Raw genomic sequence first — 18,445 nt, 5'->3', positions numbered from 1 at the left:
ATATATGACTGAAAATCATAATCCTTTAAGTGTCAAGCACTTTTTAAACTTTTTTCCCCCTACGTTTACTCTTGTATTCTTATATGTTTTTTTTTCTGTTTTTAACCTGAGTTGGGAAAACAGAAAGCATGCTTAGTGAAAGTTCTTTAAGGAAGGCTGGCTTAGACTATTTATTCAGATTTTTTTATCATTCCCCTCTTCCAACTCAATTATCTGACTGAGGGCATTCCCACCTCACTTCATCTGCTCAGATTTTGCCAGTCTTGTTGCTGTCAAAACCTAAAAATCTGTTCCTATCTCTGCTACTCTCAGCTGTCATTTCAGTGTCTAACCTATTTACCAGTAATCATCAGAATGAGCTCTCCAGGAGATTCCTCCAGTGAGCTCATCAGAAATCCATCTCCAGATTACATTCATAAAGATCTTCAGTCAAGATTGTTCTTCACGTTCACAACACCACGCTACTGTTTGACTAATAAATACATTTCTTAATAACTCAAAGCCTATTTTCAATTAGTCTCTCCTGATTGGACTATAATTCCATCATTACATGTGCCGTATGTACATTAACTGCAACCTAACATGTTTAAGTGCATAGCAGTATTATGGCTGAATGCATTCAGAGTAGATGCTGACAGAGGATTTGCAACTGTTGCTGTTCTGCTACAATGTGCTACTGCTTTCACAACACAGCTTGTGTAGGTAAGTTGAAAGACACTTCGCTGTGTCTTGTCCATTGTTTTGTGATTTACTAATGCTCTGTAGCAGGTGCCCAGATCCCAGCGGGGAATGTGAGGATGGAGCCCCTAAAAGTTGAAAGAAAGCTAACTTGTCCCCATAAATCATTTATCATTTAAAACTCCACAGACACCCAAGATAATCACCTTCAACATTCAACACACCAACCAATCAACCATATTGATCTATAAGGGGGGTTGAGTGTATATGTATGCAATGATTTTGATAGGAAACCAAACCCTGCCATGTGCATGGCTAGTGCTATTTTCCTGTGTCGTTCCTGCTTAGTCAAACCTGACCTCAATCCTTGAAGAAAACAACAAATCAAAATCAGCATATGCCACTCCCTCACCATCTCCACTCTGCTTCACTCGAGACAAGCCAGCAGGAGCACTTTAGAAAATCTAGGTGCCATCTTAAGCAAAAACTCTATTACTTTGTATTGTATTTTAGCAATGTTGTATAAACTAATATACAGGCAGAGGAGACTGGCTCAGGTAAAAAGTCCACTTGGACTCCTTTTAGCATGAAATGATGTAGCTGATGTTGTCTATGTGGCTAATTCACCAAACATTGGGTCGAGCTGCAGAGTTGGTTCAAGACTATGGAAATTAAGTGAAGCAGAAGTCTTAGTTAGTTAGTCTTAGTTTCCTTAACAATGCAGAAATCTCTGGTGTGGGTGTACATGTTGTTTACTTGCTGATATGCGCTACTTTGGCTCTAATGTAGCCGCCTCCCTCTGTCTGTAGTCGCCACTCTGTGGTCTCGAGCAATGTCCCGCCCACAGCACTATCTGATTGGTTACACACCACAAGTAATAGCCTGTCAACACTGAAGGATGGGCATGCTACTGTGCCACTGACAGTGCAGAGAGGCATCCACAGACTGGAGCAGCTCCAGTGTGCAAGCGGATTTGTGCTTCGAAGGTAAGGCAGCAGATATTGCCGAAGTTGCATCACAATCCTCTACACTGAAGTTTTAAAACAACACAATCTTATGATCTATTTCTATGATGACAAGCATGCTGAATTTCCCTGTTACACTGTTGAAAAATGCCCTGAGATAACTTTTGTTATGATTTGGCACTATATAAATAAAATTGAGTTGAATTGTGAATTGAGTTTGTGACTCTAAGGTCAAACCAGTACAAAACGTTCATGTCATTAGTTAAATATCAACAGTGTAATGACATTTTCCCAAGTCTTATCTGTCAAGAGACAACAACACAGCAACAGCACAAGAAAAGCTGAGGTGTGTCAAAAAAAGAAAAATGGCCTTCAGTACTGTACCAGTGCAGTGAAGTATATATGCTGTTGTGAAAATGAAAAACAATATCTGATGGTTGTATGGAAGGCAAAGAAACCCCTTAATACTCTGCATTACACCAATGATGCAGGGTGATTTTGGGCCTTCTTCTCTCCTCTCCAGCTGACCTATTCTCTTCTGTCCTTGTTCATTCACAGATCATGAACTCAGCCCCAACACACTGGAAACTCATTTCCTGTCTCCACAGGCTGTCTGCTGCTCTTGATTTCCCTCACCACTCCAACAACATACAGCAACCTCAGTCATTGACAAAGAGAGACTGGGCTTGTACTGGGCAGCGTCTTTTTACTTAATACAGTGTCCCTGGTGAGAAGGTATGTCATACTCAACCTGAAAAGAAATAATTGATAATGAACTGTGTTATTAATGAGGATTATGGCTCAGGTTACATTTAGAAATCTGACCAGAAATCTGTAGCCAATTTGGGCAAGTTGTTGGCCAACTGTTGGTACACTCAGTAGTCTTCTAGCACTGAAGGACCAAATGCAAGCAAGCCCTGGCCCAAACATTCCTGCTGCATTCCTGCAGACATTTGGCTGACAATTAGCTCCAGATAGCAGCACTCTGGCTAATCTGAGATTGTTCTCACTAGAAAAACAACTACACTGTGATGGTTTGACAAGGGACCTGTGGTGGTGACGCAAATAATCTCTGTCCTATCCCAGTAACAAAAACAGAAGTAGCATAACATTCTAATACAACCACAAAAAGTCTCTGGAAGCAGGTCAGGTTGGATGTTTGGGTGTACAAAGCATGTGACTTTAGGTGTGTTTCCATCCAACTGTTTTTATTTGTATTTTCAATTTGCACATTAAAAAACAGAGTGGAAATGCAGGAAATTAAAAAAAAATCCTGGCTGAGGTTGGTGTATAGATAAGTGCAATGGAAACAGACTTAACAAATAAATCATGATGTACATGAAGTGTGTGACGTAAACATCCACTGAAACTTCCACTCCACTCAGGAGATGGAAAATAGCACCAAACGAAAACATTAGATCTGTGTGGAGCGACGAGGAGACTGTAACACTCAAATTAATACATGAAACATGCCATACTTCATGCCAAATGCCATAATTCCATCATGTTTTCTATATTGTTTTTCACCATTTGAGGTTTAACTGACACTCTTTTAATTACATCATCTTGTTACGCCCTCATCTTCTGCAATGGTTTAATGGCCCCCAAATAGAAAAGTACCGCCACCAGTTTGATGAACCAACTTCTAATATTTGCATAACTGCCAAATTTCTTTTGGCAGTTTTCTGTAAAGTCACTTAAAAGTTGTGCAACATTTGGATGGAAACCTAGAATATTTTCACATCCTATCTCCTACCAACACTCAATGTAGTTTTCTTTAGTCCACGAAGGCAATCATTTCCCAACCTTAATGAAGTAGTTTGAGTTGCCTAACCCTAACCAAACAATGGTGGTGACAGTTTAAGAAATATTTATACATGACTGGACAGTACTGGATAGTACTGATAAATTATCCTCTTTGATGTACCTGAATCAGACAAAAAGTCATTTTATCTATTGCTATAACTTGTGAGACAAAGAGAAAAAGGAAATGGATTATATATCAGTTATCAGACATATATCAGTTATTTTCAGTTTTATCATCTAACTTCAGGATAGCTAGCTACCAATTAGTTTTCTTGCTAGATGTCGCCATGTGAATTTGAGCATAGAATACTTTTATTCTATTTTCAAGAACAGAGAGGAGGATTCACATGGATTAGACAGAACGTATATGATTTAAAAATATCTATGTTTTAATACATCAACAAAATAAGTAAATCAGTCTGCACAGAGTTCTGATATCCCAAGTTTTACAAACTCTGTCTTGCTCCCTTTGCTACTATCACTAGTCACAGCTGAGCTTTTTGTTTGAGCAGACAGAAACATATAATCTGTCCAAACATGGCCTTAAGAGGGAAGCCAAGAATGGTACAGTAGTGTTGGATGAGAGGTTAATGGGTCTGATGAAATGAGTCTGAAATATACTTGAGGTCCCGCTACCTCAAGCTTTATGATATGTTTTTTTTAGATGATAATACAATCAGCAGAGACACACACACACATACAAACACACACATACAAACACACACACACACACACACACACACACATGCAAACACACACAAGCCCAGTGTTGCAGCCCTGTGGAGAAGTTAGTGACTCTTCACACATGCATGCAGTGGAGCATAGTGGTTCCCTGCAGAGTGGTCATTCACCTCCATTCACCTCTCTCATTCACACACTCACACACTCCCAGTGCGTCCTGATTCTTGACCTCGAGTACATCTGCCACATTAGAGCTACATCACATACACACATGCTGATGAAGAGGAATACGCCACACACACGCACACACACACACACACACACACACACACACACACACACACAAACACACACAAAGTAATTACAAAGACATACTGTACACATGCATTACATAAGTAGTTCACAAACTTGTTAGCTTGGGACCCCTTGAGTTCAATAACAGTGATAAAAAGTGATTCCTCCTTATTAGACTGTTTCATCTGTACATTTCTTGAGGTCTAGAGAAATAAAACAACATAGTATTACACAGGAAAAAAGCAACTGTTACAGAAAAGTCTAAGAAATAAACATAGTTTTGTGTAACCAAATTTTCTAATTTATCCCCCTGTGATCTTACGACCCCTTACGACGATCACATATCAGCTCACACAAATGCAAGACTCGGTACACTATCACCTGCAATGGGTCCAAACCATGTTGGTTTCTTCTTTATGGGTCAAGGCAAGGTTGCTGGGCAGCAGGAGCCGGCTCAATGTCTAAAAGCACCTTAAGGGAGCAACTTACACTCAACTGACCTCAATATTGGGATTGTATATTGCAAAGTATACAAACTCTAGCCACCAAACTATTTGAAGTGAGAGAAGATAAATGTAAGAACATTTATGGTAAAAATACAAACATGAGAGGGATCAGAGAAAGACTATACTAAAACAAAGGAAAGGGAGATTTGAGGCAGCGAGTAGAGAGGATATCCTCATCTTTGCCTAGTAAACAGGTGAGAGAGTGACAGAGAGAGTGAGAGATTACAGAATGAGAAAAATCAAGAGTCACCGAGGAGTACTGCCATTCCGCCTTTGCTCAGCAAACACAGAACAGCAGCTCATGGGTCTTAGGAAGAGAGGGACGCAGAGACATAGAGAGAAAGGAGGACATGAGACAGAGAGAGAAAGGAAGCAAGAGAAAACAATAAAGCACAAGTGAACAGTAAGAGTGAGACGTTTAAGGACAGAATGAGAAATCTGTGTGTGAGGGAAGACAGAGAGTGACAGTGCCGAGGGCTTGTTGAACAGGCTCCTTTTATGCAGAGGCACGGCTGCCTGACAGACAGCTCTGATATGGAGCATTAACACACACACACACAATACACCTATACACATCCAACTAGTGATTGGGTGTATTACATATTACAAGCTGTTAAGTCTGCAGTAAGAGCAGATGTTTATTCATGACAAGCACAGGAGGAGAATGCCAGGGTATACCTGCTGCCCAGCACACACACACACACACACACACACACACACACACACACACACACACACACACACACACACACACACACACACACACACACACACACACACACACACAGGTTGTATATGTATATGTATAGGAGGTTATAGCAGTGGGTAGAGCAGGAGTCCCTGCTTTATTCAAGGGCACATTAGCAGTAGGTAATAGAATTTAGTCTTTAAAGGATCATTCTGGGTTATTTCAAATTAGAGAGTAGTAGTGGAGTAATAATTAAAATCTAATTAAACTCCAATATCCTGTTTTAAATATGTTTGGCTCTGCACTGGTCAGTGCAGCTGACAGAGCTATTGTGAGACATGTGCGAGGCCCTGTGTGATCTTAGCGTGGGTGGCCCTGTTTACTGTCACGCATATGCACAAACCACAGTACAACGCATGTAGTCCTTGTTCAAGTTGAATTGCAGAGCATAATTTTATAGAAATGCATTTCATCTGTGTTACATATACAGTAAGTGCTTTACATAGTGATAAAATGCTACAAAAATCTGGTACAAGAGTGCAAGTGTGTGTGTGTGATTTGTAGTTGTTAACAAGGTGCACACTGTATGGCACAACAACAACATTACGCACAGCTTAAACACATGCGTACACATACATCAAACAGCACCTCAATAAAGTTGGAAATATATTCACAGATTCGAACTTCCCATATAAGTGAAATATTGTTAAAACACAAACAACACACCTTTTCTACTGTAGTAAGGTAGACAGCAAGCTACATCCTAATTTTCACCCAAACGAGCTGAATAACATTGTTCTTTATGTACAGCTGGCTGTGAGACAAGTGTGCAGGGATCGTCTAAAAAGTGCAACACCAAAAAGAGAGATTACAAACATATTCAATAACTTCACTGTTATATAGTGTAGTGTCCCCAAAATCACTTCACACGTCACTGGTCTCCTGTTGGTTATACTACAACACAATACCTGTGTGTGTGTGTGTGTGTTTGTTTTATTTTTGGTTTTTTTTTGTGCCTGTTCTGTAGTTCTGTAGTGTAATATATAGGCTACTGTCTTTGCAAAGTTTGTAAAGTTTTGCGAATTTTCTTCTGTTATGTGTGACAAATCAGTTTTTTTGTACTTATTTATTTATTTTAACAATAATGGAAACATTGCTAATGAATCTTTGGTTTATTTTACTGAAGAAGATTGCACTTCCAGATATTTGTGTGTGTGTGTGTGTGTGTGTGGGGAGAGCTATTTTCACGCTCATCTCATTTCATCACTTTCATTTAAAACCAAAGAGGATAAAAACTCTTTGTTTTCTGACAGTCAAGTTGGCACATTATAATATGGCAGCACTATGGGAAATCCTGTCATGTTGTGTAAATATGTGTAAATGTGATGGATTCACAATAGGCTAAATGGAATGAAATACATGACAGTCTCTTTTCTTGCTTTCTTGGCAGCAAACTCAGCAACAAGATCTGTGTAATTCATCTTGGATGCAACATCCTTTCACTGGATAGAATTGCAAACCCATACAAACTGTCCCGAGATAATGATGTACACAAATAGTTTTTGATTTGTTTCAACTTTGAAAAGCTGCGCTCTCTCAATGCCACAGTCACCACGATAGTCAGAAGAATTCTAGGCACAATCTCACAGTTGGGAAATGTTTGTCTAATGCTTTTGAGGAAACGGAGGGTTTGAAGTGCTGTACTTGTTCCCTTTGGAATTATATGTCTGAGTCTCCTCAGCACAGCCCTTACGATGACTATGCTAGCTGACTTTATCTCTTTTGTCAACAATTCATATAACATCATTGGTTTGGACATGTGCAGAATATTTTCTATGTATCAATATTGTGATATTGTTTTGTATGCCTATTGTGACTACCCCTGCCTAACCTACCTTAAATGTATTGATGCTGGTGTGGTTATGAGTTCTTTTGTGTCCATAAAGGTATCCAGGAGAATGTGGGCGTGGCAGCCAGTCAGATTCAGACCACCTGGGCCTAATGCTCCCAGAGGATAAAAGGTCAACTCCCAATGTTTTATGTACTCTCTTTCTCACCAGGTCTCATTCAAGCCAGCAGCTGCAGGCTTTTGCTTCTTGTTTGACTTTAGTTTCGTTTTCGCTTCACAACATCTTACACCTCACTGTTCACGCAGTCACACCTACATTACTGATGTTACTGACTGACGCACTCCATATTTGTAGTTATTTTGTCAGTTGTTTACTTTATTATAATAAATGCTTTTAATATTACTGCCATCTGTTTTGTCCATCCCCATGTTTGGGGATGCTGGGTTATGACATATTGGGGGCTCGTCCAGCATTTTTTTTTTCCATTTGTGCCGCAACCTCTAGGTAAGATTTGTGAATGTATGATTTTTGTTCTTTCTGGTATATGGTACCTGGTTGTGTCCACACAATGTGTACATTGTGTGGACTTTTTCCAAATTGTAGGTGCTTTTTGTGCTGCAGACTTTGGGATTTGGTGCACATATGTGTAAAATTTGGACCGCTCATAACTACCCACCATAAGTAACTAGGAGCTGAGTTATGACACTATGTGTAAATAGTATATAGATACAGCTTTGACCTTCAGTACTTGCTGTAGTTGTCCACATACACAGTCTTCCTGTGAATTCAGAGATTATAACCAAAATTTTGGATGTACTCACTTTGAGTTTTACCTTCAAATAAAGCGTTGAGAAAATGTAGCTAAACTAAACTGTCTGACATGTCATGTTACTTGCCCTGTTGGACTTCATGTTTCCATGTTCCCAGATCTCAGCTATTATTTTTGTGAGTACTATGTTACCCAAACTCTCCTACAGTGCATATTGGTTACTGGTATTTAGTAGTTATACTACCTGTATTTACTGTATGTGTGAATAGAATATCATGCGATAAATAACAGAATATTGGAGAAGCTTTTTAACAGGGCTCCCTGGCCCAGAGACACACTAACATTACCACATTTGTATGATCACACACCTATGCAGAATTTTCATAATTCAGATCATCTTTACAGACTAAACTTGTCAAAGTAGTGATTGTGGACATAGTTTAAGCAATGGATTGTGCCTTTTGATAAATGATTTTAATGAGTTTGAAGTATGTCGTATACTGCTTAATGCTTCATGTTTTTATAAACCTTTGGAGGAGCACCACAGTAAAATTGTGAAAGGTTTTAAGTCACTGCTGTTCTTCTCCAACTAGATGAGCAACAACAAAATGGAAGGAAAAACACTAGTTCTTCTCCAGATGTCCCATGGAGCTTCAGGTGAGTTGTCTGTTATTACTGTGTAGCTGCTGTTTGTAGATAAGTGTGGTTGGCACATGTGTTTTTCAGGCCAGTACATGTTCCCAGCAACAGCAAGATGCCTCAGCATGATTGGGATCAGAGATGCAGGGGGGGAAAACTATGGGTGTGTCTGAATTTTTAGGCGTCAGGTGTGATAACTGTCATAAATTAAATGAAGCTAGCTCAGGGAGTCAACTTGAGTGCACTGCTACAATCTCATTGTATACTTTCCCCACTGCAACATACTGTTCATCTAACACACCCTTCTCATGATAGCAGTGTACTTGAGGAGCAGCCAAGGAAATAAGATAAGATTGAAAAAGAACTAAGGGTTCTAAAGTGGGTTTCCCTGTCGTGAAAGCCGCCATATTCAACTCATTCATCCATTTCTACTTGCTGTAGAGGAACAAGAGGTTTGCATTTATTGGCTGAAGCTGATGGTGTAGAAGTGTATCATGAAAAGTTGTATCACACACATTTCGAAGTCTATATTTATATCCTGGGGCTCTACTGTAATTTTTTTTTTTTTACATTTCTTTTACAGTTCAAAAAACTCCTTATACTTTATCTTATACTGACTCTTGATAAAGCTTTATAAACCTCTCTCTGAAACGAGGCGTTTTAGTTCCTGTCTCTTTAAGGCCCCCCTCCGGATAAGCCCACTCTGTTATGATTGGCCAGCTCCTTGAAGTTGCCCCTCACAAGCAAGAGTATGGCAACTTTTCAAATTTACTTGCACATGTCCGAATCAGATATGAAATATGAGAGTGGACAACAACACAAACAAACCATGGAACAACCTCAGCAACAAAGACTATGGGATGTTTGTGCGCATGCTCGACCAATCTGAGGTCATTACGAGGAGGAAGTAGAGGTAACTTTGCAAATGAAACGTTCAGAGCAGGCTCAAGCACTGGCTTTTGACTTTCAGGGAGCATTTTACGTACATTTACCTCAGGTTTTGGACCTTTGTTTAACATAGACATCTGACATTACAACACTATAAAAATAACAGAAAATCACTATACACAATATGTCCCCTTTAACAGAAGTCCCTGCACTACCTGGAAGGCTCAGCTGCATGTGGTGGTAGATGTAGAGTGCGTCATATAAGCAATATGATCGGAGTGAGATAAGTTATTTCTGTACATAGCCAAGTTTCTGTCACAATTTACCCAAAAAGATTTCAATGTGATATTTAAATGTACATTTTTCTATTGAGCCAAATTCAAACATATTTATCTACCGTGACCCTCTCAGTACTAAAACAAGCCCTAATGGAGAACCATGAATCAGGGGAAAAGCATGAATTTTATTTGTACGAATTGTAATTTTTCAATGGATGCTTGAAAAAATTCAGCAATATAATATAATTCAGTATTGTCTGTATAGATTGAAGATGGAAGAGGATTGACTTTACAATCATGAAAAGAAAATACAATATAATCAAATAATATATATGGTGTATAATATAAATGGTGAACAGTAAAAGGCTCAAAATTTATTCCTATATAACAACTCAAATAGAGAAAGTTGCCTCATCCATTGACTTTCTGACATCTATGGCCTCATGGCCTCAAATAGATCATCATCAGCGATGGAGAGCAGACTCAGGGCTGGCTGTATGAAAGAATCTGTGTGTGTGGTGACAGGCATCTTGTTTGGTGACCTGACGGAACTGACTAATGGAGTCTCTCTCTGATTGTCACCACACACACATAAACACACACACACAAAGTGCTGCAGAGTGGACAAGATTTTTGATTGCATTTCAGTGCTCTACTGGGATTGCCAAATTGCATCCACAACAAAACATGGATGAAGGACAGAAAAAGACACAGCATAAAACAAAAGGGTCAAAGCACAACAGCATTTCAGGACCTGACAATTACATAGAACTAAAGCCCTCTGAAAACACTACAACATGCCAAAAACTAAATCAATAGTTCACAGGCAGCTGCAGTTCCTGATTTTTGTTACAATATCCAATCAAATGTTGCTACTTTTTGACATACATGCATTGCAAAATATTTTCAAGTAAATTTGGTCCCCTTTTACATAAAACAGCAAAGAAACTCTAAGAAACTGCCAACTGTACTTTGCTGATATGCATCATACAACAACATTTTGTATGAAGTTCTATTGACCATTTAGCATTAATGCACACAGCTTACATGATTTACTCATTTTCCAGAACATGACTAGAAGTAGAGTCTCTACATTAAAGTAACAATACAAAAGTGTTGCATGAACAAACGGTAGTGATGATTTTGTTGCTCTTGGAACCTTACAAGTAGTGAATCTAAAGAAAAGCCACGTGGTCGCTAGAATCAGTAGGTATTACCTCTCAGGAGCATGAATGTGCCCAGTAAATGTCAATTTCCCCATGAGATTTTGTGAGCAAGTGGAAAATTTCACCTGACGTTGGCACTAGAGTAAAGGTCAGAGGGTCACCAATGCATTAGGAGTTATCCTCTAGGTTAATTTTTGATACACTTGTCATGGACCAAAAAAACTGAGGATTACCATATTAACAATAGAAAAAGTACATTGTTTTGTGTGAAAAGCTCTGAAAAATGACCTACTAACTGTATACTACCGTTGCTACCAAAAAACAAACAAAGTTGAATGAATGAATGAATGAGTAAACTTCATTTATATAGTACCTCCATGCACAGAATGAAAAGAAAGATAAATTTGAGTTGTCGTTTAAAAGTGTCCACTGAGCCAGCAAGTCTAATATTTAAAGGCAGGGTTTTCTATATTTTTGGGCATAGTGGCCAAAAGCAGCATCCCCAATAGTCTCTGTGGTGACTTTGAGAATAGTCAGAATGTGTGATTAATGTTGTGTGTTATATGTTTTTACTGTGTTGCTTTCTTATTTTAACTGTGTTTAAGTGTCTTTGAGTACGCTGAAAAGCACTCTATAAAAATCATGTATTATTACTATTAAAAGAGCAGCTGTGGAGGATCTTAAGGTTCGTGGAGGATCATAAAATGTTCTGTGATATAAAATGGGGTGAGGCCATTTATTGCCTTAAAAACTAAAAGAAAGACTTTAAAATCAATTCTAAAAGATACATGGACCCAGTGTAGGGACCCAGTGGTGCTATTGCTCAACAACCTGAGCTAAAGTTGTATATCACACATTCTTTAAGACTGTATACTTTTTTCATTCATTTATTTGGGTTTTTTTTCATTTTTATTTTATTTATTAAAATTTATTACACTGCTATTTGAGCAGCTTTTCTAGATGAAAGGCGACGTTGTGAATTAGCGTGGGATCATGAGAGTTGTTGTCTTCATTGTTAAACAACCACCATTGCCGTTTTATACATTAAAAATCAGTGTTTATTCAATGCTGTTTGGCAGACACAGGATGTCCTGAGGGGCTGCAAGTTGAGCTGAGGCTAACGTTAGCTCAGCTTGTTTCTAAGTGCTCAGCTTGTTTTAGGTTAGGATTCCTTCAGTGTTCATCGTTAACAAGGTTTTTTACTGGGAGCTGAATCGTCCACAGTCTCCTTCTTTCCAAAACAAATGGACACAGTAATTAGAACTGGTAAAAACACTGAATAAAGCAGTTTTCACATTGAAACATTTGGGATTATGTAAGTACACAACTAAACAAAATATATAACATAGGTCTAGTTGTTTTTTATTATATGAGAAAGTTACATTTCAGTGGCATGACTAACGTTAAAAGCAATACAGAGTAGACGTGCCAAATAAACGAGTTCTGAAACAAAACTCCATGTCAATAAATCATTATGATACAATCAGCATGAAAAGCAGCTCCCAATAACAGAAAGCCATGTGCCTATTTTGTATGCCGGAAAAAAGCAGAAAATTTGTGGCCTCTTTACCTGTCTGCTCCTCATGTGACATGTGAAAAGCATGACCCTGCTGAAGGCCACAAGCTGAAATGCATGGGTCTAACAATAAAGTTGTTCTATATGCTACAAGTATTTCTGGAGTTTTGACCTCTCTACTCACAAGTACATACACACAAAAAGCAGTGAGTGACAGTTTAGCTTTCGCTTTCATGACGTAGGCTCTGCTCAGTTGGATATAAGGCAACTTACAGAAATAGGACGAGAAGCAACTTGATACGAAAGAAAAAAAACATTAAGAAAGTAGTCAGCTGGAAATGTGTTAATGTCCGGCCATCTGGCCAACAGCTGGCCCTTATGGAAAACTCTGCTGGCACTCTATGATCATTCAGCTGTTGAAATGGTTGCTTGCAACGGTTATTATTGAGCTTGCCTTATTTGGTATATGCATGTAATTAATTTTTAGACATACTCTGTAATGGTTTCATATGTAGTCCTCATACAGGCCATTTGATGGAAATAATGATATTTAGCAGGATGTATTGCATTGGGATGTGAATTACATTCAGATTTGAGTATCAGTATTAGGGCTGGTATGGCATTTGTAGGCCCATGTCTATCTATGGTGTAAGGTTTATTGGTTGTGTCTTACATTTTTCTGCAGTATGTGTGTTGAGCCTGTACTTCAGTGATATGTTCATGTAAATCTACGGTTTTTATACCCATAGTAAATTTTACTTTTTTATGTGTAAAGTGGGAGGAGGGGGGCAGTTCAAGTGTGGTCACCCTAGAGCACCACACTGTGTTAATCCAGGCCTGGTCCCTTCATCAGTCTTTTCTTCCCCTTTATGGGCACAGCAATGTCAAGCATGCCAAGACATTTACTATTAAAATGAACAACTAGGTCCTGTATGGAGCTGGTGGAGGAGAGGGACATGGTAGTTTGACTCATGATGTCAGAGAATTGGCAATTGCAGAGGCATCTATATAGCGATTTACTATTTTCTTTGTAGTGGAAATAATCAGAAATGGCCAGGTCAATTACAGCAGTAACATCAGTGCCCTATCAGTCAGTACCCTTTGATAAAACTAAGTCAAGGCTGTGGCTGTGTTTATGCGTTGGTCTTTGAATAAAATAAAAAGAGTCACTGATATTTAAAAACTCTAGGGCCTATGAGTCTTTGCATTGATCTACATATAAGTTACAATCCCCAATAAGAGCTGAATCTTCAAAGTTGGTACAAATATAAAAATTCAGAGAATTCAGATAGGAAGTTTGTATTGTGTTTGGGAGGGCGATTAAGCGTTACAAGAAGTGCCGGAATATCATTTGGCCTTTGCAGTGATACAGCTAAATATTCAAAGGAAGGGAAAAGAGGTCAACCTTGGAGCACAGGAAATTACTTGAAAAAATAGTAGCAACACCACTCCCTCACTTATTTGGCCTTGGAGAGTGAATGAAACTAAAATCAGAGGGGGAGGTTAGCGGGGGACAACCAGGTAGATTGTGTTCAGTAATCATATCTTGGATAAAAAAAGCTCTAGTTGGTGGGGGATCTTATATTAAAAAGAGCCATTTTAAGCTTAAAATCTTGGGGATGATCAGAAGGAGTAGTATGTTGGTCTATAAAGGACCAAGTACAGACAGGTGTAAGTGCTTAATATTAACAAGATTTTTCTGAACCTTAACATCTTTCTGCGACTGCCTGTTGCTAATCCTGACAGGGATGTTAAAAATGTCATTAGATGGTCTGAGTCTGGTAGCAAGTGTAGTGGTGTACGTGGTAGAACAATAGTGGTAGGGACTAGGACTGGAGGAACATCAATCTCTGATGGACTGGTCAGCACTGAACCGATGGATGGGCACGTTGTGATGGCGTCATGGCCGGTTGGAAATGGGAGCACGAGGATGGCAGATGCTGTATCCTAGGTTAGCAGAAAGTGCCTGCACGCCAGCTTTGCTCAAGTGGAGACCATCTGCACCAAAAAGATGTCCACGTTCCCAGAAGAGATTAAAATTGTTGATAAAGTGTATGCTTTTGGTGTCGCATGCAGATTAGAGCCAGGTGTTAAGGCTCAGTAGTCTACTGAAACGCCCCATTCTGCGGCCAAGAGTGGGTATTGGGCCAGAGATGAAAACTCTACTATGGGACTGTTTGATGATGTTAAAGAGATGGGAAAAGTCTTGTTTCAACAGTTCGGACTGCTGTTTTGGAGTTTCATTTGTACCAATGTGTATGACGATCCTGTCAATCTTAGGGTAGGATTTTATTATGTCTGGAACTTTATCAGCAATGTCATGTATTGTAGCACCTGGGAAACAGAGACTATGAGCTCTACTGACTCTCACATCTCTGACTATTGAGTAATCAGTAATGAGCATTGATGGAGGAGACAGCACTGAGTGATGTAGGAGGTGGGAGTGGATAGCAGCTCTGCGGGTTACTGGCCAGGTAGGGCGGTGGTAAGATGGGGCCTGACATCGAGTCCCTTGTTGCTGGACATCAACTGGACGTCAACCTCTCCAGTGGAGAGGCATGGAGAGAATCCTTCCCTTGCAAACATGAGTTCAGAGGTTTAGAACAGAGAGTGTTGAGGAGGCAATGGATTTCTCCCAACCTCGGCCAAGGATCCTCCATCAGGGCTGTCAGGATGTTGGCGGAGCTGATGCAAGACCATGGGATGGTGTTTTCGACCGCACGCAAAGCCGCTGCCAGCAGGGGGGAATCAAAGAGGTCCTTGCCTTCTCTTATTTGATAGAGCGTTGATACTCTGCCTTCCAGTTTGACAATCTTTTGGCTGAGATGGTGATAGCTGAAACAGTCAGGAGCCGGATGGCTAGCTGAGTGGTGGTAGGTGGCAGCACAGACCCAGAGTTTGGGCCTGCTGCAGTTTATCAGCCTAAGGTAAGCAGGTTCTGGTTCTGGTGGATAACTGTTAGCATTCTCATTGTTTATTGTTTGTGGTGACAAAGCAGATCATTTTGATATTGATATTTTATGAATTCACAGTGATCAATCCATATGGTGATCATGAACTGTCAAGGTCGTGGTCTATTTAAGTGGCATATATTGTAAATTTATGAAAGATAATTTGGTAACCGTGGTAAGATGTACGCTCATCAACACTGAGTACAGACATTTTCCCAGATACATCAGAAAGTGAAAAGGAGGTACTCTGAGTACTTTGGCAGGTACCTGTTAATAAGTGAGTGAGTGAAACAGTGAATCCACATTACCTACATCCCCCCACTCATAATGGAATGTTTTTTCCTGTTTCTACCCCCTTGTCACTTATGATATACAAGGGTGAGTTGGCAGTCAGGATCACTGATCATAATCTGTTTGTGAGTACCTTTGGACAGCAGAGAAGCTAAATAACACAAAGGGACATATTTTCATGGAGGTGCAATGACCAGTGCAAGCACTGCTCCAATTGTTTGGTAACTTCCTGACCTTGAAACTCAAGGTTCATTCAAATGAAGAAGCACAAAGACAGTTGTTGTATTTCGGTGGAAATTTGGTTGATGCAGGTATTGCACTGAAAACAAACAGTCTCAGAACCACGTGTGTTTCGGGCACAACGTCAATCTGCTGCTGCTTTGGTGATTTTATCAACAGGATCAAACTAAGAACTTGCTGCAGATGCATTGCAATAATGGATTAATACTTAAAATGTTTATATTTATTTCAATGAAACACTCTCCAACTTAAATTGGCACAGAAAATGTTAAAATTGTTAAATTAAATTAAATTAAAGCAGGAAAGTCAGTAAATCAGTCTGCACTGATCTATATCTATATATCTTCTCCTTCATTTCATTAAATCCCCACAGCATCTGAAGGCAGCAGGACTGATAATGTTGATAAAGCCGCGGTCTCTGAGAAGTGCTGCGACAGTGCCGTTACGCTTGGCCATTCACTGTGTTTGCTTTCTTTAAATCACCTAATGTCACCAGGCTGCCACATTATAACCACACACACCTCTATAGACATCAGACTGGTCGATTATAACTCGATATTCTGCTTTTTATGAAGGAGACATTGGGTTAGCAGGGCTCATCAGTGTCTTTATTCTTGGCAAAAGTAGTTTTCTCAGTTTTCACATCCCTCCCTGCTAAAACCTTTTCTAATCTTCTCTCTCGTTTGTTTGATTACAGGATCCACTGGGGCTTCATCCAAGAGGACAGCTTGAAGAGATGGCCCCCCCACTCTGAGTCCCAACTCCCCTTGGTTCCCTCCTTTATTTCCACCACCAGCATCGGTACATCACCCTACACCTTCATTTATCTATCCTCCACCCTTATTCTCACCTTCATCCCTTCATCCCTTACCCTACACCCCTATCCCTTAATTCTTCACTCTACATCCCTCATTCCTTCATCCCTCACCCCACATCCCTCATCCCTTCATCCCTCACCCCACATCCCTCATCCCTCCATCCCTGAACCCTTACCCTCAACCTTCATCCCTTTATCCCTCATCCCCTCCCCTAGACCCTCAATCCATCCACCCTATATCATCCCAGCTCCCTTCCAATTCCATCCAATAAATCATTTCAAACTCGTGTCTTTGTTGGTGTGTCTTTGTTAGTGAAGAAAAGCTTTCCATTTGTTGAGCTGTTGTTATCATGTGATTGGCACAACTGTTTCAGAGCCATGAGAGCAGTGGTGTGACTGACTGAGAAAGTATTTAATATTCACCACACCTGCTGATCTATATTAACGTTCACTCAGCCCTTCAGCATATAGACTGTGGGTATAAGCCTGCCATTGGCTGACTATTTCAGTAGAAATTCTCCTCCACTTCTGCTATTTGCTTACAATTTTACTTATAGTTACCGTTTTCAAAATCCCTGTCGCTATGTGAAACAACAACAGTCTCCGAGCTAGCAACCTACACGCAGAACATGGCAAAATTTGACGAAGATTTAGATTGTGCAATAAGACAGGCTCGTTTGGTTCTTTTGGTTTTGTTCAATAACGTTCTGCGAGAGCTACATACAGCTATTAAATTGTCTGTGGTTTCAGTGAGTCCAGTGATCTCCTCTAAAGCTAAAGTATAGACAGGCTTCACCTCTAGGGCACTATTGAGTTTGTTTGTCTTTTTTATCACTAAAAGTCACATCAAATAGTTGACATATGTCTTTCACCGTTTTATGTGGCTTTTTTTTCTGCTGGGATTTAGTCATTTTAATGCCAGGGCTCAGTTCCCCACATACAAATGTTCCACCAAAACAAGGGCACCTTCGCTACATCCACGGCTTAGCATTGCCCAAGATGATTGTGATTGGTTTAAAGAAATACAAACAAGCCAGATCATTTGTCCCCCTATAGCAGAATGATAATGGGTTCAGCCAGACCTTTCTTCAGCGCTGGCACAGCGACAAAACAAAGTGTGGAGATAGGTCTGTCTATGCAAGACTAATAACACAAGGTTCAGTAAAGTTCATAGTTAATTTGTAAAAATGCAAACATTGTATCGTTTTTCTTCTTGAACCAAACAAACCAAACTACGGTTACGGTTAATTTTTCACTTTTATCTCTGATTGATTTGTACATCACTTTTAATTCTTAATTTTTAATTCATAATTACTAGGATCATTCTTAACGATATGGTAGAAAGATTGGAGTGAAACAATGTAGGGAAGAAAAACAGGATATTTGGTGGATCTCAGTTCCAAGTGGTTTCATGGACAGTAG

The 18,445-nt window shown here is 39.6% G+C and overlaps 1 long non-coding RNA gene across 1 annotated transcript; it reads left to right on the top strand.

Annotated features, from left to right (window-relative positions):
* Positions 1 to 1,435: 1,435 nt before the first annotated feature.
* On the top strand, positions 1,436 to 17,183 carry LOC122979335. The gene is made up of 5 exons (XR_006402841.1): positions 1,436 to 1,664; positions 2,202 to 2,378; positions 7,565 to 7,639; positions 8,831 to 8,894; positions 16,904 to 17,183. It is a non-coding gene; the product is annotated as an uncharacterized LOC122979335 (long non-coding RNA).
* Positions 17,184 to 18,445: the final 1,262 nt, after the last annotated feature.

Source organism: Thunnus albacares, chromosome 3 (genome assembly GCF_914725855.1).
Source record: "Thunnus albacares chromosome 3, fThuAlb1.1, whole genome shotgun sequence".
NCBI classification, from domain to species: Eukaryota; Metazoa; Chordata; class Actinopteri; order Scombriformes; family Scombridae; genus Thunnus; species Thunnus albacares.
This window is presented reverse-complemented; position numbering and strand designations above follow the sequence as displayed.